The sequence below is a fragment of the Hirundo rustica genome, chromosome 9 (genome assembly GCF_015227805.2).
Source record: "Hirundo rustica isolate bHirRus1 chromosome 9, bHirRus1.pri.v3, whole genome shotgun sequence".
NCBI classification, from domain to species: domain Eukaryota; kingdom Metazoa; phylum Chordata; class Aves; order Passeriformes; family Hirundinidae; genus Hirundo; species Hirundo rustica.
Window position 1 is genome coordinate 8,388,858 of NC_053458.1, and position 26,342 is coordinate 8,415,199.

Below are 26,342 nucleotides of genomic sequence, written 5' to 3' on the forward strand. Positions count from 1 at the left end.
GGAGAAAGAGCCCCCCCCGAGGGGAGGGGAAGGGGAAAGGGAGGGGAAGGGGAGGGGGGCAGGCTCGGCGGCAGCTCCCCGCGATGGGGAGGTCGGTCCCGAGCCGCTTGGCAATATATAGGGCTGTCGCCCCCCCCCCGGAGGGGCCCGCCCGGCCCCTCTCCCCCGGCGGGAGGAGGAGGCCCCCGGGGAGGGGTCCCGACTCCCGCAGCTAAATCCCGCAGCCTCTCCTGGGGTTCCTTCCGTAGCCATGGCCCCGAGTGGTCCCTCCCCCGGGGGTCCCGGGGCCAGCGCTGCGGCCGCATCTCCTCCCGGCCCTTCTCCGCGGCACTTCGCTTTGCTCGGAACTGGTGCTTCCTCCCGGGAGAAAAACCAAACAAAACCAGTCCCGACGGCCAGCCGGGGGTGAGTCTGGTGCCGCTGCCAGCCCCCAGCAGGAGAGCAGGTAACTTCCCTCCGCGACCCCTCCTGTGCTTGGAATTCGTTGTCTTTTTCTCCCGTGGAAAGTGCTCAGAGGTGGTCCCAACTCAGCGCCGGCAAGAGCCAGGGGCTCTCCCCGAAACCAAGCCTGTCGGTTTAGTTCCTTTGCAGCTTGGTGAGACCTCCTAGGTAAGGAAATCCTGGGAAAAGTTCTTTTCTTTTTCCCAGGAGAGAGGGAAATGGTCCGCAAAGCTCAGGGCTGCCCAGAGCGTGGACAGGGACAGCACTTCAGAGATGGACAGGGAAAATAAGGCTGACTTTAGCACTGCAGAGAGTATGAAGCTGAAGGAAGACACCAGTCTCAGAATTCCCTACTGGGTTTCAGGAAAATCTCTTCAGTTCTCCAGAGAGATGTGGCTGGGCAGAACTGCAGCCTCTCACCCTCGACATGTGCTGCTACCGGGGCTGAGGGGCTGCTTGAGCTGCACCAGAAAAACGGTGAGCTCCCACACTGTGCTCACCCATTGCTCCCGAGAGTCACCTCTGAGCCAAATGCCTGCCCAAGGAGCCCCTGGCCCAGAGCAGAGAAGGAAGCCACTGCTCAAGGGTGGGCTGGACAAGCCGGGGGGAACTTTTACGACCAGCTCACAGCTTCAGGCGTAGCTATGTGTCCCTGTCCCGGGGACACAGATGGAAAAGTACCACCAATGCAGTGGTAGATCCCTTCATAAATCCCGCTAGAGTAAAACTTGAAGTCTTTAACTCTGCAGCTTGTGTGAAAGTATTTCCAAGGGCAGAGCACAATGAAAGGCTTTTTCCACAGAGGCAAGTAGGTGACTTTGACCGGGTCCTGTCATCCTCCTACTTTCCTTTTTCAACTAAAAATCCACTCAACATTTTAGAGAAGAGTCTTCAGCCCTTTACTTTAAGCATTTGCTAGTGGAATAATGGCACCATTGCTCATTCCCTTTCTTGTGCCTGCATGCGGTTTTGTTCATGCTTTATTTTTCCTGCAGATATTTGTGGCTCTTCTTCCCCTCTCCAGGGCTCAGGCAGGGAATTGTGGGTCCAGACCTGATCTGACACAGACCGGTGCTGTTTCAGCTAACTGCCTCAGTTTCCATTCTGCCAAACGAGGATAATGGGAATGTTGGTGCCGGCTGAAGGACAGAGAGCAGGTGAGAAAGGGTGAAACAGCCTTGGAGAAAGGTACCTTTCTCCAGACACTGATGTTCAGGGAGGAAAGCAAATGAAAGGCACAGCTGGGACCATTCATTCACCTTGTGAGAGCCAAGGGAGAAAGAATGGAAAATTCATATTTCTCCTGACATGCACATTTAAATCAAGCAAGCATCTGAAGGGAGGTGGTTGATTTCAGCCAGAGGATCTGACTTTTCCACTCACTGGAGAGGGCAGCAGGACAGATATCCAAGAAGGGAATCACTAAAGATCTCTCCAGTCTGCGCAAAGAAAGTTGCCCACCTGGGGGAGATGGAAACCTTCAGCTTTGCAAATATTAACTGGTAGGATTTTCATGTTGATGCAAGGATTTTAATGTATCGTGATCTGGCAAGAATGGGTTTGGGAGGGAAAAGGGTTGTGGAGCACAAAAGAGGAACAGCTTTTCTCAGTCACATCAAACAGCCCTTATTTACCACTCACTCTCTCCTGCTCGTTTGGTTGTCTTTTGTTGTTGTTTTGGAGAGGGGTTGGTTTTTTGTTTATTTCGTTGGGATTTTTTAAAATATTCTTAACAGCTGAAAATAGCTGAAAAAGAAAACACACCAGTCTGTCTGGATCTGGATCTGTCTGCACCTGGAATCAGATCTAGCAAAGGAGGAAACATCTCATCTGGACAATGGGCTACGAAGAGCCAACTGCTTTAAGTGTTTATAGTCCCAGGCCCTGATCTCATGTTATTTTACACACAGAGGAAGAAGCGCTGGCCCCTTCTGGGGCTGTGGGCTGGCTCAGACTCCAGCTGGTGAGTAGTTACTTTAAAGCTGATGGGACCATTCAAACTGCTCTCAGCTTCAGCGCGTTCAGACCCAGATGTCAAAATAGCATTGACAGATGGATAAAACAGCAGGACAGAGGTGGGCAGGAGCACACAGACAGGAAGCTGTGTTTTCATGGAATAAGGAAGGCCAGAACACACAGACTCTGATTCCCACATATGCTTTCTCACTCAGGGTGCTCTTTGGCCCAGAACTATTATTAAAAAGTGGAAGACAGTAAAAAAGGTGGCTACCAAACAAGTGTGATCCAGAACTCTCTTTAAAGTGAGGTGATGAGAATGGAATAAATCACATTTACTAAGCAAGTGTCAGTTATGCTGCCTTCTGCATCAGTTCATCCTGAGTACGTAGAGAGAGTTCAACCTCCAGCTCCTGAACCGTTTTACACTGGAGCTGCAGCCTCCTCTAGAGATGTTGTACGCACAAATCACTTTATAGCACAGGTGAACTTGCTTGGCTGCAGAGGAATGGGGCTGTGCACCCACAGCCAGCCTCTGTTTTACGTCCCCCATGCACCCAGGCAGGCATTGCATCTGCGGTACCCACGTGTCCAAGCTACACTTGGCAATCACATAAGTTAGAAAAATGTGTGTTTTCTTCCCCCAAAACAAATCTATCTTCTGGTAAACCACAGGCAGTATGGGGATACCTGGGTGGAAGATTCATGATCTCTAATGTAGCCATGCTGAGAGACCAGTGGCTTTGTCCTGCTCTGTGTAGAACAGTTGCATTTGGATCATCCCTATTTCCAGAGCCCTCCAATTACCTGTGAAGCAGTCATCTGTTTCTCAGCCCCCCTGGAATGTGCAGGGGAAAAGAGGGAGTGGGAGCCCTGACAGCAAAGGCTTCTCTGCTTTCTCTCCCTAGAAATCCCACAGTGAACAATCCAAGGCACCCTCCAGCCTGAGAGCCAGCGTGGCCCCTGGGGGATTCTTCAACGACACAAAACCTGCTGATGGTGCTCTTAGGATGGCCCTGAACTACCCCATCACTCATCAACCACCAAATGCTCAGGTACTTCCTTGGCTGTAGGACCAGCACTGCCCTGACAACATTTGAGCCCATTCCCAGCCTCCGTGTATCCATGTCTGAATCCATCCATGCTCCAAATTCCCAGGTGGAGACCCTAAAAAGACTCTTGAGACAGCCTCCCACCACAGGTCTCTGTGCAGGGGGAAGGCTTGGCCACTAGAAGGTGAATCACATTGCCCACAGAATCATGGAATGGGACAGGATGGAAGGGTCCACAGTGGCCATCTGGTCCTACCTCCCTGCCCAAGCAGAATCATCCCAGAGCACAGGATTACAACCAGACAGTTCCTAGATATCTCCAGTGAGGGAGACTCCACACACTCTCTGGGCAACCTGTTCCAGTGCCCAGTTGCTCACACAGTGAAGAAGTTCTTCCTCCTGTTCAGATGGAATTCCCTGTGCATCATTTTCTGCTCATTGCCTCTTGTCCTATTTCTTGGCAGCACCAAGGAGAGCTATGTAAGAGCTCAGCACGTTTGCATGAGGTGACGACAGCACAGGAGTGTGTGGGAAATCCTCTCCTCCTGGGACGTTTCCCTCATGGGTGTCACTCTTAGGGTGGAACATCTGGTGGAGAACAGCGATGAGAGCAAACTGCCCACCTGGAGGGTCACACACATGCAGGAGTGGGGCCACCACACTGCTCAGGACCAGCAGCCACACAAAAACCAGCCCAGGACACCAGGCAGTGGCTGGGGTCAAAGAAGCCACAATTAAACACCCTTCCTGAGCTATTCCATTTATTCAAGATGCAGAAAAAGGATAACCAAAGCAAATAAACTCTTCCTGAGAACTAACTCTTTGAGTCACTTACGTATTTGTAGGCAACTGCACAGTAAGGTCCAGACAAAATCATTCATTCTCAAAAATTATAGGTAAAAGCACATGCAAGAACTGTGGAACAGCAGGGAAAAATTCTAGAGAAAGAAACTTTTGAACTATTTTTCAGCTTTGTGGGAAAGTTTGGGGTTTTTTTCCCACTACAACTAGTCCAGATTTTCTTCCCCAAGTTCATTTTGATGTAATATTTTTAAGTTTATTTTTATTCCTACAGAAAAAAGGGTAAGGGAGAAAAAAACACTTTTTTTTGTTGTTTGTTTATCAAAGATAATATTCCTAATAGAAGCATAATTTTGTTTAAATTTGAAAGAAAACAGAAAAGATTACAAAGGACTTCAGATACTAGAATGCATGGGGGACAAATTTTGGTATGGAGTTTTGGAGATTTCACTTCTGTTAACTTTGGTGCTTTTCTACTCAAGACAAACCTCAGTATTTGTGGTGAATAAATATTTCATTTTCTCTCTTCCTGGAACAAAATGTTCCTTAAATTTCTACCCCAGAGCCATACCTCATGGCCAGAACCCAAACCTAAGAGGAGGCCACACAAAGAGCAAAGTGTGGGTCATGGGGTTAGTTAATAATATTTAATTATTTGGCTTTATAAAGCATTATTAAATACTAGAGAAACCCAAAAGGGCTTCATAATTGTGACTGAACTACAGCATTTGTTAAAAAAACTCTCTTGGTGAACCTGTTCTACCTGCCTTCAATTTCAAGCAGGGCACAAATCTATCTCAGGTTCACAAGAATGAACAGAAACTCAAAGGAAAACTTAACCTGGACAGGGGCACTGCAGCAGGAGTGTTTTGTGCATTGCCACATTATTTCCCTCCCCCTGAACCCGTAGATCACCCCAAACTCTCCCCACGCTGGGAAGTTCTGCCTCCTAGCTGCCGGGTGAAAGGCTTTTCTCCTGCCCAAACCCTGTCCCCAGCCAGCTCCCCAAACCTGCTGAGGCTCGGGTTTGTCAATGAACTCAAGGAACTGATGCCCAACTGCCCCAGATGCTGCACACAGAGCTCCCAGGCAAAGACTTCAGTGCAAAACTTTCCCTTTTCCTTGTTGATTTGCTACTCTCTTCTAACTGCCAGACAAATTAGCTGCAAGCCTGGGCAGACGGTTAAAATCCCATTTTGCTTGCTCACTATCTGCTCTCTTTTTCCTCTGTTCAATGCTCCTGCCAGCAGTAATTCCATTGACTCCAGCCACAATAGCCTCTTCCCTCCCCTCAGGCCAGGAGCACACCTCTGTCATGAAAAATTTCCCTCCTGTCTTGTACCTTCAGCCTGAACTGCCTGCAGCCTGACCTGCAGGTTGTTTTTCTTCTCACCACTTAAAATGCTTTTGAAACAAAGACTCCCTAATCCCCCCAGCCCAGCCAGGCACCTCTGGGAAGCCCCTCCTGGCAGTGCAGGGGGAACACTAACCCCAGCAGGAAGGACAGGGCACCCCATTAACTGAGGGGACCAGTGAATGGAGGCTGTGTAGGACGCAGGATCTTGTGAGGTGGTGGGGATGGAGCAGGACACAGAAGTGAAGCCATGAGATGGAGATCTGGGGGGAAAGAAGAGCAGAGATCCTCACACTTGGCCACTACCCAGCCCTTCAGTCCCAAAGGAAAAGAGCTCACCACAAGTCTGTGTTGGTGGAGAAGCTGGTTGAGGTTGTGACAACCTCATCTGCCTTTAAGACCACGCCACAAATGACCAAAATCTAAGATTGTGTGCAATGACTTCAAAGTGCATGTGGTACAGGAAAGAAGTCTCCAGTTATGACAGACTGATGTTCGCCACATCATTTCCTAGTGAGAAGGGGAGAGAGATGATTCAGACTCAAATCAGACTGGACAAGTGTGAATCACAGCACTTGGCTCACATTCCTTCCAGGCAAAACCATGCCTGTAGCTGCTTGGGGCTGGGAGAATCAATACAGGCATTTCTTCAGTTTGGGGGTCCACAGAAGTTCAGTTCCATCTGCCACTGCTGAAATGCTGTGGACATGGGCTCCTCCAGCTGAGATGGGAATCTCTGTCTCACAGGAAGTATTTGATGCAGGGAGGCAGCAGCACCCAGGTGGTGGTCTCAGGGTGCATCCAGGAGGTTAACAACGAGGCCAACTCCATCTGGTAGCGTCACCCTGAGTACAAACAGTGAGGGAGATGGATTTGCTCTTGAAACCTGGCTTGGATCCTTGTTACCCAAGGGGATAGGGGCAAAAACAGACACTGACCTCCCTTATCAACAGAGCTCTACCATCACATCATCTCAGCCTAAAGGAGGGCCCTTGAGCAAGGATTGGAGACCTCACAATATCAGAAACAAGAACCCTTCTTTAAAAAATATCCAGTACAGACAAATTTTCCCTTGGGGAAAGGTCAGAAATTAATCTGCCCATTTCCTAATGCAAGTAGAGCATGGAGGACTGACTCTGAAGCAAAGCAGCAAGGCAGTGACATCATCACAACCACCACCCAAACACTCTGATGGAACCAAAAATCTTACATCTACTTTGCAGATGCATCTGATGAGTATCTCTGGAAGCTTTTCCCCCATACACAGCATGATATATCACATACATTTAGTTTTTGTTTGCGTGAAAAAGATTTTCATGGTTCTGTAGGATGAAACTGGTGGATTAACCTTCATAGTTTAGCTTTTGAATAGGAATTGATGAATAACAGACAATGGTCAAGTTACCTGAATGAAAAACCTGTAGTAAAAGGAACAGAAGATCTCTATTTTCCCACTGCAGCAAGAGCTTCAGCATTTAATCTCGCCTTTTTCTCTTCCTGCTCAATTTGTTGGGCTTAAGGAGAAGTTGAGGGGGCCATCTGTGATGAATGAGCGAGACCTGAGATCTGGGATGTCAGGGGAAGGGAGGGATTTCTGTCCCAGGGATGACCACTAATGTGCTTTTTCCTTGCAGAATAAATGTTGAATTAAATACTTGAGCAGAGCTTTGTGGTGGGGCCCAGGCTGGGAGGGAGGTGCCATCCCTTAGTGCTATTGGAAGAAATCCTCTTCAAAACAACATGAAATTACCGATGGGAAAACAACAACTGGAAGTCTCCAGGACATAACAGGGCAGATGCAGATACAAATTTGTGCAGGCACAGAACAAGCCAGGAGACAAAATTTAGAATCACCTGCTTCCTTTCCCCTTTCTCAGTCAGTTTGCTGCACTACACACCCCTCTTTGGAAGATGATCAGAGTTCTGAATATTATCCATTCTCTTTACACCAAACGTGGAGTGTACAAACTCTGCACAGATTCTCTTGCCTTGTGTTTTCTCAGCAGGCGTGGAAAATCCTTGTAGACCTAAAAGATTAAAAAGGGACAGCTTGTCCCACATCTCACAGGGAGGGAAACAGAGGGAGACAGAGGAAACCTGGGCCAAATCTGGGACTGGGTCAAAAGAGAAAATAATACAGGATCCAATCATCATTTTTCCAGCGTAAAGTCCGGGAGAAGTTTGTAAAAGTTAGAAATCCAGCTTCCATCCAAGCCAACAAGAATTGGGTACTTACATCCTGCCATAAAACTCCTAAAGAAAAACAAAAAAATCATCAGTGACAAAAGGAATCCTGAGAGGCCCAAATACATTCATGTGGAGTGGAAGTCAAAAGAACTGCCTCAAGTCTCAGATGAGCAGCACAGCAACATGGAGGTATTTGAGATATGTACTTATCCACCAGGATGAAGGAGTTACGGGGTGCCATCAGCATGGCAGATCCCACCAGAGGATTCAGCAGCTTCCCACCACAGAATTAGCTGTTGCAAACAGATTCTAATGGATTTGCCTTGAAGCCCCACAAAATCCAGAGTGGTGTTTTGCCACAGATCTGCTCTTCCACGGCTTAGTCCACCCATAAGGAAAAGGGACTCAGACGCAGCTTCCAGCCACCAACGTAATCCCAGAGGATAAAAGATGAGCAGAGAACTGAAGGTTGCTTCAACCGTGGAGTGTCTGTGGTGTAAATGTCCCATGAAACCAAGGATGGCCTTCATCCAAGGGCTGCCAAGCCCTGTGTTTTCATTACAGATTTCTCAGAGCGGGAAGGATTTGCCCTCCTGTAGTTGTTTTGGCTTCTTTACTCCTTACGTGACAGAGGAGTCCAGACTGCAAAGGATCACCTGAAAACTGTGGTCTTCTGTGCACAGCCCCAGAGGTCAAAGGAATATCTCTGTTGCTGATGGCGGCAAGAGCTGGCAGATGAAGTAAAATGCTCTTTTTCCTTTTGATCCAGTCTCCAGAATTTGGCTGCCTAAGAGCTAAGGCTGAGGTGCCTCGGGTTCCCGATATCAGCTGCTTCATGGACACATCCCAGTGCTGACCAGACCCCACAGAAGGGATGTCAGCACTGACTGGACAATAGTCCTCAGCCTCTGGAGGTAGAAAGTCACTTTTTCCTCACAGACCAATCAAGAACCTCCCCAGGGAGCAAATCAGAGCACACGCCCTCCATCAGCAGGAGCCATTGCCAGCTGCTGTCATGGGGCCACCAGCCAAGAGCTGGGCTTGGGATCACTGCATCAAAATCCATTAACCTAATTATTGCTTGCATTCCTGAGTGGGTGGAGAGGGACTGCAGCAAGGAGAACAAACATGCCACAGCAGCAGGAGGTACTCCTGCACAGCTGGTGCCAGGACTTGCAAGGAGGCTCTGCCGCTTCCCTTTTTCCCCCAACACACACTCAAATTACAAACCCACCAGCCCCTTGCTCAGTGAATGCCTCATTCTGCAAACAGAAACTCGATGCCCCAGAGGATCTCATAGGCCTTGTTCAGGTTGATGCTTGTGAAGAAACTCTCCCATTTCTACCCATTCCAGGGAAAAAAACAAAACAAAACAAAACCAAAAAACACAAATATGGCAACAGCAGCCACAAGTCAAGCCTGCCATGGGATGCTCTGTGCAGGATCCAGACCTCAGCCCCACACAGCACATATTCCAAGGGGACAGGAACAGAGCAGCCTGGGGTCCTTGACCACCTTCAGAGCATCACTGCTCAAACATCGCTGCACAGGAGGATATGATAGCAATTTCTCCTCAATGGCCTTCACTGGATGTCCCCATAGCAGATGTGGTCATCACAGGCAGGGTGATTCCCATGGGCTCAATGAGAGAGAGCAGACTACATCCCACCTCTCTTCTGATTCAGGCCAAATGTCTTCCAGATGCTCCACAGAGCAACCAAAATCCCGAACAGAAAGGCAGGACCAGAAGGGTACCAGAAGGGCCAGAACAACCAGTTCACGTGTGTGTGGCAAGGGTGGAAGTGGCTAGTTTCAACCTTCTGGTTGGGTTAGGGGAGATCTCAGGTGGATTTAACAGCTCTCAGCTGTGCTTTGGTCTGTTGGTTCCAAGAAGAGAAGAATCAGACCAGTGCTGAGCACATCCAACACCCTTCCTCCTGGGATAAGGCCCAACATGGATGCGATATCATCATTCCCCTTATGTATCTGGGGAACTCCCCACCAGACCATTTAAGCAGCAAGGCAGAAAAGATTCTTGGGATGTAGGAAACCCATGGAGAGTATTTCTCCTATGGGACATCTTTGCATAGTTGCACCTAAAAAACACTCTACCAGCAGATAGCTTCTGGCCATGGCTGAGCAGTAACCCCGAGATAAGGAGTCAGTAACACCAAAGGTTGGATTTACACCTGTGGAACAATGTGTCTCCCACCATCCCACTGTACCCCATTCCGAAAACAGAGATAATCATCACCTCACAGGTGTGTACAAGGGTTATAGCTCATTAACTTGTCCATCTAAAGCAGCACATGAAGATTCCTGATGTCAGCACTGCTTATTGAATCACACCCAGACTCCTGGGCCAGGACTCTGGGAAGCAACAGGAAAACACAGCAAGGTACCACTGCCAGCCTACACCAACAGCAGCAGAGCAGCTGGCCCTGGGCTTCACGTGTCACTGATTGACTCAAGTTTTAATTATGCCCCAATATCTCCATGTCTCCCAAATCACAAAGCTTTCAGCCAGGCAGTTCCTGCCAGCCAAAATTTCATAAAGAGCAGCGAGTGACTAAGACAGCCCAACCTTCAAGTCAGATGCTAACAGCTTTGGACAAGTGTGGGATTTTTACACCCCTATCTGCAGGAAAATCTGATGTTTAGTGCCCTGACTGTGAGCAGGTCACTCTTAAACCCCTGAACATCCCAGGCAAAAAAAAAAAAAAAAAAAAAAAGGCTAAAAAAAAAAAAAAAAAAAGGGCAGAAAAAGAAAAAAAGAGCGCCGGAGGGGAATTGTACTGGCTCTAATCCCTTCTGCCATTCTGCATATTCATGGAACATTGTCATAACACATCAGCAGGACAAAAGGTCTGTCGGCACCTCCTCCTCATTCCTTTGATAAACCACGAGACAAATGCTGAGTAAACACTTGGAATCCATTCACTGCACTATTCTCATCGGGATGAGAAAGGGCTCCTCTTTCTTGCAGGCCCAGAGCTGCTCAGCCTAATAAAGTACGGCCCACGGCCCGTGAAAAGAGAGGCCTATGGATGATGAAAACATGGATTATCTCATTTCACCCTCCTTGTATCAGACCCTGCTCGCATTCTGAGTGCACTTGGTCTGACATGCAATTACACACATAAAAAAATGATAATAATAAAATTTAAAAAAAAAAAAAAAAAAGAGAAAGAACAGTGTCCATGACATTTTGCAGATGACTTTTTCCTAGTGGGAAAGTAATTTGTTTCTGTCCCAGCCATCACCAAGAGTTCTCACTGATATCAGCATTCCCCTGAATATTGCCGTTGGTGGGAGAAGAGACAATGCTCAGGACAAGGCTTTGCAGGTCACTATGGCCCGATTCCCTCTGGCACTGAGCACCCCAGGAATGGCTCCCTGGCCATGCTGCTGCCACAGCGCTCTGCCTGGCACTGGGAGCAGGCAAAGGGCCCCATTCTCCTCACACAACAGGAAATCAAGAGTCCTGAGGTCAGACAAGCACCTGGAGAAGGAGGAATCGCTTCTGTGCCCGAGCAAGTATAAAAGCACCTCAGTGGTTCAGGATCTCCAAGTGAAAACCACAATGCCAGCCAAGAAGGCTAGGGCATGGGATCTCCTGTGGTAGAAGTCAAACCCCAGTCTGGAGTTCCTTGAGTCAGGTTTGGATCCCACCAGAGTCAAGAGGAGGCTGGTGAGGCTGGGAGAAGCACAGCAAATTCAGCCTTTCTTCACACCCCACAAGTAGGCAGAGAGACCAGAGACGCATTGCCAGATAGCTAATAACAGCCTCAAAATCAGCATAAAAATCCTCCTTACCTTTAGACATTCCGTGACTTGACCCAGTTTCGCGGGGCATCAATGACCAAAGCTGACCCCAAGTGCTTCCCAACACCTACAGCCACCTCCTCTGTTGCCCAGGTTTCCAGAGGCTGAGCTAAAAAAGCCTGCAAAAACACAAAGAAAATAATTAAATTACCCAAAACAGGGCAAGGAACTGGTTCTTTTGAAAGCAATCATCTGAAATAAATATTTTCCATTTAAATACAATCCTTTATTTAAGAATACGAGCAATTTTCAAAGGGAAAATAAAATTCAGAGATGGTACATGGGGAGCAAGCACACTTAGTGCAATTGTGCCCATAATGAAAAACAAGACATGGTTATGAATTACTGCCAAATTACGAAGAAACAATAAATAGACTGCTGATTAACTAGGGTCTCTTTGTTAAATAAATGGCTCATAATCCTGTCCGCTAACTGCAGGATCAGTATGTAAATAGTGTATTCAAAGCTTTTGTCTCTGAAAAATCCTTAAGTTCACCCTTTAAGTTTCAAACGGCCAACAAAAAAGCATAAGCAGTTGTTCCTCGACCTGGCACATTAGCCGTGAACGTCGCTATTCAAATATTTGCGTTTTACAAGGTGTTTGTTACAAAACCTCCCGGAGAACTCGGCGCGGTCTCACGGCAGCTCCAGGCGCTCGCTCCAGCCCCGGGCGGGCAGGCGATGCCGGCTGTTTGTTTTCCCTGACAGGGTGACTCCTCTCCCCAAGCAACCGAGAAGCAAAACCAAGTGTGAAACTTGCAGGGCTTCCAAGAGGTTGCTTGCTCTGTTGTCCGAAAGCAATTTTCCGGGCTAAAAGTGCCTTTGCACGTGTGACAGCCACATTTCTCTGCCCTGGGACGTGTGACGAGCAGGCTGCTGCCACCTACAAACACCTACACCTGACCTGCAGAGCAACAGTGCCTCGTTAAAATATTGGGCTAGTGCAATGATTTCCTTTTCTAGATCGTGCTTTTATTTCCCCAGTTGCTGCATTATTTAAAAAAAAAAAAAAAAAAAAAAAAAAAAAAAAAAAAAGGAAGAGAGAGAGAGAGGGAGGGAGAAATTCAGCAATGCTGTTAAACCCAGATCCCCCGAGATTACTCAGGCACATAACTCCCATTCACATCCAAATGATCTCAGGCGTCTTTGGCATACGAGCCTCAAAGAGTTCATCACTTGATATTTCTCAGAGACGCAAGTCTCCAGACGGTTTCTCCGCCTGCCCAGCGGCGGCTCCAGCCTGCAGGGCGTGAGGGCTCTGAACTCATTCCCATGGGATAAACACTGCCTCCGAGCATGCAAAGATGCTGAGCAGGCTCTCTCTGCTCATGCAGCCACAGGTACCAAACACCCTCAGCTCCCTTCTCCCCAAGTGGGGACCAAGCTGGGGAACAGGGCAGCTTTGCAGGGGAGCAGAAACAACCCTCAGCCTGTTCTGGGCAGCTTCCCAGGGACTCTCCTATGCTTTGCACCAGGTCCCATGGCTCCTGCACCGTTCCCCGGGGCTGGGATGTGGGCAGCTGTGCTACAAACAAGTCTTTATTTAAGCCCGACCTAGGGATGCTCTGTACATTGCAGAGTAGGAGGCTTCATACATCTCATACCCGTTGACTTTTAAGGCTGACTCCAATATCCCTGAGAGCTGCCAGACCCTGGGGAAGTGCCAGAATTTGGCCCCAAAGATGGACAGGGAGTTTTTCCATCGATTCCTGTGAAACGGCTTTGGTACCTATGGCATCCTGTCAGCAGCACTCAGGTTAGAACATCCAGCCTTAAATCGACAACGTTCCTCTCCAAACCCAATAAGCAATTGTGGGATTCGCTAATAGGGCTTGTCAAAATCAATTGGGGTTAAACACCTTTAGCTACAATAACAGTCATCTGACCCCGGGCTCCAGAAACCGCCAGGCTCAGAGGAACCCCGAGGGGTTATTCCTGGCTTCCCATTGCTTTGAGACAGATAAAAGAGCAGACTATGCAGAGCTGGGTAATCCGTTCAGCCCGTCCCAGCCATGCACTGAAGTGACAGCTCCCAGAGTTTCTGCAGAGCTGGCTCCTCCTGGGAATTGTGTGTGCAGGGACCAATTTGTTCAACAAAACCTGGGCAACCAGAGTTTTCTTAAATTCAATTGCCTGAAGGAGAAGGCAAATAGCATTTAAGCGGAGGAAAGTGCATTAAAACCACATCTTTGATACAATGGCTGATACACCCCATGCTGCCAACGCCTGAAATGATAATATTTTTTTTCTTAAATAAATAGTTCAGCAGCAGGATCCCAGCCTCCCCCAGCACAGGGAGGCTTCACACTGTAGCAGCCACATTTCCAGCCCTCCAGGCGAAACTGCTGCAACGCTTCCCCTCTTTGCTGAACCCATTACTGAGGGTGGACTCGTTCAGGAGGGACCAAGAGCAGTGCTCGTGCTGTGCTGATGATCCACACATCCAGAGGGCACTTTGAGCTTATGTTTCCCTACCAGTTCCCAGGACCATCATGTAGGAACAGCAGCTGGTATGGACCTCCTTCCCAGGTTGGTACAAAGGTCCTTTCCTGCTCCATGTGAACTCTCTGCCTTTAGGGACCTGCCAGAACTGGATGCAGAGGAAGGCCAAGCAGAGTGGGTCAGGAAGAGAAATAAAAATTCAGGATTTGGGGTATTTGCATAACCCAGTGAGCTTCTGGCTCTTTCTCCAGCTGTGGGGTGCACCACCACATTCTACTCGCCCTTGGCAGCTTTTCATCTATGCCTTCCTCCCTTCTCTACCTGGGGACATTGTGGCCCTCAGGAGGGGCTCTGTGGGGACCTGAGACCCCAGGCTAGACAGAAAAAATACAGAGGAAGGGGACACAGCTCTGGTGTGGTGCACAGACAGGAGAATCCATGGCTGGCTGTCCCTTAGAGCAGCAGTGGACTTTACACTAAAGCACAACATATGATATTTAAATAAAATCAAGCCTATAATGAGGATTTTTAAATTGTTCTATCTGGTATCACAAATTTTGTAGAACTGTGACAGTCAAAGAAAACCATCCCTTGTCTCCACAAACAGCAAAGGAATCTGCGTTAAAGCCGTCCTCCCTGAAGATTTCAGTTTCTGCTGCTTATGGGGAATCCTGACAAGGTTGTCTTCTCTCACACCCACACAGGCATTTTAACTTCTTAACTTGGCTGAGAACCAAAAATCCAGTGTCAAGGTGGAAATCTGGAATACAGTGAGCTAACAATTCCCCCAACATTCCCAAACAAGCAGGTGTGAGGGGAGAGGGAGAGCTGAGGTGAAACCTAAGTAGAAGAAATGCAGGGGGTGGTACTAGGTAATACCAGCAGGGAAAATGGGAAAAGATATAAGTAAACAGAACTTCCTTACAACACCAGGGAAGGTTCCATCTGCAAAGGATGTCACCCCATGGGCATCTGCATTATTACCAAAAAACAGCTCCAGAGTTCCCCCAAGCCACTCTTTGCTGTGAGCCCAACCCCATCCAGCAGAGATCAGACACCCACGTGTGGGATGCCAGCACAGAAAGCTTCACTCTTGAAAAGTTATTATGGTAGGAGGAAAGAAACCTGTCAGAGGAATCTGAAAAAGTTGTGATTCATCCGAAAAAACAGGAGAGGGAAACCTGGAGAACCTCAGCAGTGAAGGTGCCTGCCTGACCCCAGGGAACAGCAATGCTCTGTGCTTCTGAGAGGTGGGACACTGCCAGGACCACCCATGCACACATTGAGGGCTGCTTGTTGCCTGCTAGCCCAAAGAAATAACTTACAAAAACTTAAATCTCAAGATACCCCTGCACCTAGAATCAGCTTGCCTGCACCCAGAGTTGCTGCAGGAGGGCTGCACCACCTGCCCAGAGCACACGTGTGCTGCTGGAAATCAAAGGCTGCAACCAATGACACAGCAGACAGAATCATTCTGCTGGGATGGCTTAAGTCCCCAGGAGACATCAGCATGGATCAGGCTGCAGGCAGCAACCCTTGGATGCTCCCAGATGTGTAGACAGGGGCAGACAGGCCAGAGCACCATCTACAGGGTGCTCCTCTTCTGCCCATCCTTGGGGTGCAGGAGGAGGGCAGCTCCAGAGCTTGGTCCTCTCATTCTGGGTCTGCACAAGCAAAGACGAAGAACAGCTGTGCTTAGCCTTTTCCTGAGTCACTGCAGCAGGGGAAGGACATCCCCCTGCATGGGAAGAAAGGAGCTGGTAAGTACCAGGTCAGGGGGATCCTAACCACACCTGGGACAGATGCCAGCTCACACATCATATTTTATTAAAGAAAAGTGAGTCCACGTGGTCCAACGCATTTGTGGTGCCAGCTGCAAGACCCCTTCATAGGAAAATCATCCTGCACTTTCACCTGGCCTCTGTTTTACCAAAACCGCAAAAACATTAAATGTGAAGGGAAATTCAGAGCGTGTTGAAGGGCTCTGCATTGCTCCACTCAAAGCAGATTCCACTTTCTAAAGAAAGTCTAAACCAACCCAGCCAGGGGCACAGTGTCCCTCAGAGCAGTGGCTGGTGCCACATTGGAGGTATTCAGTCTAAATTAACTCTCCCCCTAATACCTGAGCAAACATTTTCTGCTTGAGACTTAATATCCCTGGACATGTCTGCTGTCTCCCAGGTGAATCCCCAGATAAACAAGGTCAGCTCAGCCCTAATGCGGCTGTAAAAAGCTGTCAGTCAGCCCAGGAGATCTGGTTGCAAGGTCAAACCAGTTCTGAAGGTTGCTGGGGCCAAACCTGGCCTGTCACTCATTTTAAGTGCAGGAAGGTTTGTTTTCTCATTACCATGTCAGGTATCCCAAATTTAGGATTAACTGTCGGCTGCCACAACATTGTACTTTCAAAAAAACCCCCACAAAACAAAAAAACACATGCACACACACATCCCTGGCCCAAAACAAATCTGTTTGCTGAGCCTGCCTGCAGCTGGGAGGTGAAAAGAAACCTGTCCTTCAGGAAAAGGGAAAGGGGACTTTCCCACACATTGTGACAATTTCTGGCACAAAAGAACAGCAAAGCACAGAGAAACATCCTTCAGTTAAAACACCCAGTTGAATTAAGGCATCTCCACTGCTGAAAAGCCTCTTTGTCCAGCAGATGAGGAGAAAGGCAGGGCACCCTCCATTCCAAGGGGGAACGTATGGAAGCTGTCCCAGGCCACTGCAAGCAGAACAGTTTTGCATGGGATGAGTCCTTGGTGCCATGTGTGAGATGAACACATTGTCTTCCCCAAATACCCCCAGATATTTCGGAGTGGGGAGCAGTTTGCATCCTTTCTCCCAGCTGCACAGCCCTTGTGACCAGATGAAGCTCTGGGAACGAGAGCCAAACCAAACAAGCTGCCAGAGTCCAATCCAACCTTGGCTTGGTGCTCCCACTGCCCTTGCAGTACCAGCAGCACAGCACAGGTGCAACACTCAGTCTGGGGAACGAAAGGGAATATACTGACCTGATAATGAGGGGGAAAATCCTCCCTGGTGCTCCCCTTACCCACAACACTGTTTAAGGGGACAAGTAGTCTGTGTGGGATAGATATTATGGAAATAATTACACAGGGAAAGATATATTAAAGAGGCTCTTAAGACAACTTGTCCCTTTCAGAAAAGCACCAACTTCTACCATAAAACTCACTTGAGTTTTTGTCTCTCACTAGATCCTACTTTAATTTGCTTCAGCCCTTCACCTTCTGATGCTTAAAGCATAAGTGGATCCATGGCCAGTTTATCCCTTGCTGGGGGAGCCAACAGGGTTTCTGAACAGCCTTCTTTCTCCCCCTTGGTGCTCAGCCATAGTGTTGCTCCTGCTGGTGCTTAAATAAGTTTTGGTGCTGCAGGGAGCTGGCTGGGCAGGGCTAGGGTTAGGCATGTGCCAGGGACTCTGTCTGCAGCTGAGGAGGAGGATAATTTTTCAGGCTGTGTCTCAGGAGGGGAGGATGGGGAGCAGGGAGTCAGTCCAGCCTCTCAGAAAGGAAAAGTAAAGACAAATAAACTTATCACAGGAGGAATTACCAGACTGTGCACAGAGGCAGACCTGAAGAGACTTGTGCCAGGAATGCCTGGAGTGAGACAGGCTGACGACTGACAGCAGCACCCACCCTCTGCAGCAGGCTGTGGCAAAGAGCAGGAAAGGTGGGTTCATCTCAGCCCCTGGTGTCTCCACACATCAGTGGAGGTTTGAGGTCTCAGTCCTCAGCTTGCATTTTCATGCTCCAGCCATCCACAAAGACTAAGGAACACGGTGGTCTTGGATGTGATACCACAAAGAGAGATATCAACCCTCACCCCGACACCAGTCAGATGCAGCAGAGGTGTCCCAAACCCCACTGAGAACACCCACAGCGTCCCAAGGGTGGTAGAGGGGGGGCAGTTTGCCTCTTTGGGGCACACATCTTTGCTCCCCAAGGCTGTCAGAAGACCATCTTCACCTCTAGTTGTGCTAGTAAGTACTTATGTCAACACATCCATGACCAAGGATTGGCCATTGGGATGATTTATGGAGATCATGTGAGTGATGTAATATTCATGTACAACTCTGCAAAGCCTTGGCTCCCAAAGCAGAAGCAGTCTGAGAAGCCTCCATCCCAAATGCCTGCAGCTCCAGGTTGCAGTTCCCTGCCACACCCCCAAAAAGGATTGGTTTTGAACCCAGAGCGTTTGGGTATCCAGCTAAACACTCAGCCTTATAAAACATTTACAGCCATATAGCCTAAGGGATGGGGAACCGGGGCAGAGATGGAAGAGCAACTGGGCCAGGAAAAGCTCATTTTCAGCCAAAGTGAGTGAATCATCTGACTTCAACAAAACTGAGCTGACACCATCTGCTGCCAATCCTGGAGCAAACTTCTAAAATGATATCTCATGGTGAAGGAAAACTCCAGAAAACAAAGACAACAAAAGTCTGTGGAATGCCAAGGGTGACCATCCATCACCTGCAGGGCTATGGCATTTCCCCAAGAATCGTCTCTTCCATGCTGCCCCTCAGAGGGCCATCCCACAGGCAGTTAACAATATCCTAAATGGTAACTTTAATGTTCTTTCAATTCTCAAGGCACGTTAATTCCATAACAAAGACACAAGACACTGTCCTTAAACATCCCCAATATTTCAAGTTCAGCTTTGTTTCAACATCCCTAAAATTGCATTTTTTCAACAATTAAACAATTCATCTTTTCCAGATCCGCTCAGGACCTCATCTAGATACGCATTAATCTTCCTGATCTCAAAGCCAAGGAGGAAATAGGCATTTCTTTCCCCTGGTCCTACAAAACAATACTGCCACAGTATTTGCCACTACTTCCAACCCAGGCTATCAGTGTGTTCAGATATGAGGCTTTCCTCATGTTGCAACTTAATCTCAAATATCTGATTCTCAGTCTCATCCCATTACATCAAGTTCTTAACAGCCTAAAAAAAAAACCAAAAACAAACAACCACAACACCACAACCAAAAAACCAACACAAAACAAAAAACCCACACACACACAGAAAAAACCAAATAAAAACACAAGAAAAACAAACCGAAACTCAAGCCACCTAGTCAAAAATCTACTTTTTGCTGATGGCCTCAGAGAGGTCTCAGGAGCTGCTGTCTCTGCTGGAGATCAATGCATCCACTGAAGAAGGGGAATGATCCATTCATTCACACATTCCTTAACCTAACTCCTCACCGTTTGACCTTACTCATTCCTACACCATCCTGCATGCATGTGCTGCTCCTTCCTCTTCTTTGCTCACCTCTCCACTCTTCAGGCATTGCAGCTGAATCAAGATCCATTCTCCAGCAATAGCTGGAGCTGCTCCTGATATGCTGCAGTGGTAGACACCAGGTCTCTTCCCTTTCCCAAACGATGTCATTCCCACTCTGGAGCAGAGCATGATGGATGTTTTCACCACTATCAACACAGACAACATACAACGCAACACAAACACTCTCACAGTATACAAAGCATATTCCTTCCCTCTACTCCTGCCTTGCCTGCTTGAATTCAGAGATGGCCAGCAACTATTAAACACATCAATGTAAATGTTAGTAGATCGCTTCTAATAGGAAACAAAAATGTTTTGAGCAAAGCTAATTGCCAGGAAATAAGGTCGTTCCAATTTTTCAGCAGGGGGTTATAAATCTCTTGGTTCCTGCCTCCTTCCAGCATTAAGGTTTTACAGATGTTGCTGTCAGAAGGAGAAGAACGATTTCAGATGCTTGTTTCCACTGTACACTAAAAAAAAAAAAAAAAAAAGGCATAAATGTGTGCAGCAAATTGCTGGGCAAGTTTTCTTTCTACAAGAGAAAAACCACACAAATCTCAGACAACAAAATATAGAAAATCTGCATTGGGACTCCTAAAATCTTATAATGATGCAAAATGCTCAGCACACTGACAACTGGCAAAACTTTGACACGTAATTCAAGCCAGCCAGTTGCACTGCCTGCCAAATTGCTTGTTCCAGTCCTCTGCTTCGTTTTTACTCTTCTGCACCACCAAATATTCACTATACATGGAGAGACCTTCTAGACCCAAAACCTTTCCATTTTTCCCTCAGCTGGAATTGAAGGATGAGAAGCATCTAAGCAGCCAATAGAGAGGAGAGCTGTTTTCTTGAAAACCTAGACCTAAATTCAAATGCTAAGAGGGTGGGGAGAAGGAAGAAATCTTATATTAAGTATAAGATGATGGTTAGGAAAGAAAAGGAGACTTGGTGGCTGTCTCCAACTTGTCTTGCCAGGATAGTTCATCATTTGTACAGCAAACTTCCATGAAAGGGGCTGGCTCAGCTCCTTTCCCTTGGCAGAGAGTGGCTGATGAACTCTTGAGAGCACCAACTCCAGAAGTGGGGTGAAGCTCCTCACCCCAGCCCGACACCCCATGGTACGTGCTATACATGGACACACAGTGTGCTCTCTTAGGAAAGTATTCCCAAAGCAGAAAGACCTTGATAATAATAAAAAAAAGAAAGCCAGATCTGCAAAAGAAAAGCTCTCAGCTTTACAGCACAATTTGCTTCGTGGAAAAACAGGGGAAGCAAGGAGAGGACCAAAGACAGACTACCACAGACTAGAGGTTAGTCCCTGCAGGAAGGTGCCCATTGAGCTTCTCATCATTATTTTCATTGGGATAATGGAAGCATTACAGAGGACAATGCTCCTGCTTAGCACCATCACAAGATCTGGGTCACAGCCCCAGTTCGAGCAGGTGTCCACACTCTCAGCAGTGCCTGCACCCAGCATCCAAGCCAGCACCTGCCAAAGGAGGAGCCGAGTGGGCTTGGAATGCCCACATCCAAAACTGCCACCACAAAAGCCAAGGTAGCTGAAGTCCTGATGGGGACACATACACAAAAGTGCACAGCTTTAACTCAATGAGCCAGTTTAGCTTTCACAAGCGTCACCATCACACATTGCAGTGTGTTAAGGTGACCTTTTTTTCCAGCAAAGCACAATCCACTCATTCTCCTTCAGCTCCACTTCCTTCAACTCCTCGGCACCATCCAAAGGTGGGCAGGGCTCTGCATCCCCCATGCCCAGCATCCCCAGTGGTCTCCTTGGAGCTCAGTGGTTTCCCCTTCAAGGCATCAGGTTTGCTTCAAACACTCCTGTGTCGAGCCAAGGGGCCAGGACCTCTCACAAGAGACATTTGGGCTGCTTTATTTTTCCAATTCAGCAGAAACTGTGACTCTGCTGCTAAGAAGCCTGGAGCCCACTTGGAAGACCATGGGCCTGTTCCAGATTTACACTGTTTTTCCTTAAGCTCAGAGATCACCACTGAGCTGTCTCTCATTCTACTTTTGGCACTTTCTTTCATTTTAAAATGCAATCATACTCCCTCCCCCAAAATAAACCCACAAAAACAACATATCCAGACAGGGGACCATCCAGTTCAGCACCTTTAACACTCCCAGGACAGCAGTAGACAACTTCTCCAGCCGTGGTGGGGTTACACTTCGGATATAATTTCCTCTAGACTCAAGTGGCACCGCTTAAAAAATATAATCCAAGCCAGAAATAATCCACAGGGACAGAAGTCCAACATCTCTCTTAATCAAGTAGAGGGATTCATGCTTCCAGACAGCCACCACATATGAAGAAGCAGCTGTGTGTCCATCTCAAATCTCTCAACGCTCACACATGGCTGGACCCCAGGGGCTGTATTCATGTTCTCATTTTCTATCTCATGGCTACTCAGCAGGACCCATGAGTTTAGGCCAGCTGGACCTAGGACTGATACCTGCACTTGGAGAAGACAAAGATGTTGAGATGGTCCATTTCAAGATCAGCGTGTTAAATCACAGAGGTCAGGGTGGCATCCCCAGGGTGGCAGGTCAGCACCTCCTGAGACATGGGGTCGGGAAACCCAGTGAGGAGACACCCCAGCACCTCCACACAGGACATGGCCCCAGCCCCGTGCAGGGGGTGGCACAGCTGCCAGGTGTGCACTCCGGGGTGCCCATTTTGGGAAGGCTCCTCCACCCTGGCTGTAAATACCAGCCCTGACCATGGGAACCCAGCGGCTCCCCGCATTCTTCCAGCAGATGTGCCAAGACAAGCCGATGTGAGGCTCCGTAATCAGAGGTTTGTTGGTCTCCTGGGACCAGTGAAAGCCCAGGCTGGGGACTGAACCGCTGACTCGAGCCCAAAAGCAACCGAGCTCTGTGAGGGCCACGAGCAACTGCGGAATGATTTAGGAGATGAGACCTTGAATTTGCCAATTATTTATCTTGTTGATGACTCAGACAACCAGTTTTACTGTCCAATCCTTGGGGGAAAACATGTGGAACTAATCAGGCCACACCAAAATAAAAAAGAAAAAGATCAAATTAACATAAAATAAGTTTGACGACGCACAGAATACCAAACCTGATTTTTTTTCTCCCAAATAGGCTCTGTATCTGTGATGCTTGTTCTTGCTCATTTAATATTCTTTAGCTTTTAAAGGGCAACACCTTGCAGCAGAAGTCATTTTTGCAAGCACAACAAAACATAATCTCTTCACAAAGAAAGGCAATGGCTGTTTATTCAACAGGCCCCTCCCACTCATGACGCTGCCTTCTGAAAGTAAGAATGCCATTGAAAATAACAATAAACCAAGACATTTTTGTGATTAACTTAGAAAGATGCCTATTTCAGTATTAAACCAGCCAATACGAACAGAGTTTTATGCTAATGGGAACCATGATTTTGTTGCCTGTTAATGCAGGCTAAGGAGGAGACAAGATGCTTTGATGCTTTAATGTTGGCTGGGACATTTGGAGGTTTTTACCTTTTGTGCTCCAGAACATTTGGGAAAGTCACTTCAGCTCCCCCAATCAGGATCTAGATGCCTACTTCCTACTGAGGTCCACATTTTGGGATCTTGTAGGATTTGGAGCCTGTGATGGGACACAGTGATGTCCAGAGCCTCAACCTTTCCCAGCCAGGATCTGTGGTATGTCAACATCTAGTTTCAAAGGTGTGCATGCAGATAAAAAGCTTTTCTTAAAAATTACAGATTTTTATTAAATTTCATTTTGGGAGAGGAGGAGACTCAAGTTACCAACCACATTAAAACAACATGCTTAGAAACACAACTGAAAACTATTGCACCCAACATCAGAAAGGACACAAATAAAACTGAGCCAGCTCAAAGCAGACTGAGCCCAGCCAGTTCCTCCAATGCCTTGCATCCCTCCACAGCACAGGGGATTCAAATCCCCTCTCCTACTACCATCACCCCTTCCCTGGGACCTCAAGGCTTGACTTTGAGCCAGAGGCTCCTGCTTGCCTGCCCATTTCACTGCCTCCTCCTCAACACAGCCTCGCAGATAACATCAGCCCAAGGTGATTATTTCCTTCCCAGGCCAGCAAACTAGATTTTCTGAATGACTTGCCCAGATCACTTCTCATCAGCCTCATGCATTGGTTGGTGCCAGAGCTCTTCCTCTACACAAGTCACCAGGCATTGTCCTGGAGCCAGACAGTTTTTCTCTCCTTGTGTTCACTGAGAGACTGCGAATTTCACTGCTGGAGCCATTCATTTCACCCACGCTCCAATGATTTGTGTCCCCACCCCATCATCAGGTCACTCAAACTTGCCCTTCCACTGTGCTCTTCCTGTTTGCCTTCTCTTCTCCACTGCACTTTGATTGACAGGGTTAAAGATGGCCCTGTCAAGTAGGCTGTGGTCTGGGGCCAAAAAGGGAAAAGACTACACTCAGCAGGGAAAGGTACCTGCTGTGAGAGCTTATTTCATCCCTGGCTGAGGGATTATGTTTCACCTGGAATATAGCATCTCCCCATTGAAGCAGTCCAATGCTCTCAAGCCAGGCCTCAGCAGAGAACATCCCGATGCTGGTCCATCCCCAAAAGTTTCCTGGCAGCTGCTGCTGCTGCATTTGTTACTTATGATGGGTATTTCAAGCAGTTTTGTGATTGCGTTTTCCATTGGGGAGCATAGAGAGCACCAGTTTCTGCCTGCCTTGCCCTCATCCACCCCAGAGCCATGTTCTCACCCATGAGGAGAGGGGTGACCCCCAGGGTTCCTCTCACTCAGAGAGCATGGGGGACCCGCAGCCACCCCCAGGATCTGTCATTCCTCCCTTCCCTACCAACAGCTGCCCACTCTAAGAGCCCACAGTGGCTTCAACAATGGGTCTGTTCACAGGCCTGCAAACCTTCCCATCTGCCCCACTTTCACTTAAACAAACCTCTCATCAGGAATGCACCTTCACTGGAGCCACAAGAGAGGAGACCAAGCAAACACCGCAGAGCAAGAGACGGCCCACCTTAAAACAGAGCTGCAGTCTCATGCAGCATCCCAGGCTCTTTCCTTTTAGTGAAGAGAGACAATCAGCATTCAGGCCGACTTAAAAGATTGAGCAGGATGATGACAGCTCCCATTTCGGGGAGAAAGGCAGAGGGAGAGGGGATTTGGTTTCAGACTAAACCCTTGCGGCAGGCTCCCATCAACACACACCCAAGGTCACACGTGGGAGGCAGCTTCTTTAAAATAATAGGAGAGCTTGGGGCTTTATTTACCTCCAGAAAGGCTTTTTAACTTTGCTGGTGGTGACTTCATCCCCAGGGACCTCGTGGGAAGCTGGAAATGTCACCCCTAAAGAAGCAAATTTTGGGGACCAGTGTCTGTGTGTGGGGATGGGGTGAACTGAGCCCAGAGAGGGGTCCTATGTCCCCATGGATGCCCACCTGGTGAACCAATCCCCCAGACAGGGTTTCACACCTACAATACACAGCCCAGAACTTGTGCTTGTCCCCTGATGGCCTGTCCCCACCCTGCATGTGTCCTACACACGGCAGGGTCAGGCTGACTGCCAGCAGCAGCAGAATTCCTCCCTTCCACTGATCCATTAGACACAGCCATGTTTTAATGGACACCCAATTCTAGGCACACAAAGAGCCCACCTCCTCCGCTCACACCATCACAAGACAAAAGCACAAAGGAGCAAGGCCAGGAGATTGCTGGGGAGCAGAGGGTCTGTCACTGCAACAGCGAGCAGGTCCACAGCAGCATCTCAGCCCTGGAACAAACAGTTCTCATTTATCTTATGCCTCTCAGGTGTTAAAAGCATCTTTTTTTTGCAGCAGAAAAGGGAAAATGGCATCAGCTGTACATGAAACTGAGAACAGTGTTGGTGGGTCCTGGTCGTTCTGCCTCACCTGTGTCACCTGCAGAGGAGGGCTCGGGGTTTACTCATGCATCTCACTTAGCCCATTACTTAGAGCTGGCTCTGACCTAAAACCGAGCCAGGAAAAGACCAACCCCTCAGCATCACACACCCTGCTGATCTGTGGGCAGGGCAGAGCAGGCACACCTTGCCACCAGTCTGATAAACCAGGGCAGCTCCTCCAACACTGACTTGCTGCAGGTGTATGATAATTTATTTAACCTTCAGCATTTCTTTCACCTGTTATCCTTTACTCATTTTCCCCACTTAAATTTAAAGCCTGCAGTAAAGAGACAGCAGGAGAATTCTTCTCACAGAATAGAGCTAGCAATGCTTTCTTGAAGCTTTCAATACTGGAGTCACAGGAAGTTGGGTAGGATTTTTTTTTTCCTTTTAAATAAAGCTCCAAGAGATGATACAGAAATCTGAGTCCACTTAAAAAGAGGGAAAACCCAAACCACCTTTCATACTCCTTGTGGTTATTGGAAAGGAACAAACCTAAAAAAAAAAAAAAAAAAAAAAAATGTTAAAAACAACAACCAGAACCAAGCTTCAGATGATTTCTAACTGGATTTCATGCTCCCTAAGCACCTGGCAGGCTTTCCAGTCATGAAGGTTTTGGACCAAAGTCCCTCCCCTTAAGTAACTCCTCAGTTATCAAACTCCTCAGCAACTTAAGAGTTTTGGAGCATTTACTGGTAGGGAAAAGGAGCATAGGGAAGACCTGAGCTTGATCAGGACCTCTCCCTGAGGGATCCTAAGGTTTTGGGCACCAGTGACCACTCTGGGTCCAATAATGTCCAATGAAAGGGAGCTCCTCAGCCAAACATCCTCGGCGCTGATCAAAAACCCCTTCCCCTCCGAGAGTCCAAAGGATCCAGCAACTTTACCCTGGAGCAAACGAATGCAGAAACAACCAAACCTAGAGCTCTCACCTCTGCTCCTTCCCCGGATCCCAAAGCTGCGGCTGCAGGACCAGCACTTTCTTCGCTGTGTGTGATATCCTCTCAGCAATTCCGCACTGACTTCTGGGGACCAGTAGGAGCCCAGTCAGTAAATGCCTGTCC

The 26,342-nt window shown here is 48.1% G+C and overlaps 1 long non-coding RNA gene across 1 annotated transcript; it reads right to left on the reverse strand.

The window, feature by feature from the left end:
- Positions 1-937: 937 nt before the first annotated feature.
- LOC120756878 (uncharacterized) lies at positions 938-26,342 on the reverse strand. The gene is made up of 3 exons (XR_005702268.2): positions 26,211-26,342; positions 11,608-11,735; positions 938-6,449 (listed from the first exon to the last, which is right to left on the reverse strand). It is a non-coding gene; the product is annotated as an uncharacterized LOC120756878 (long non-coding RNA).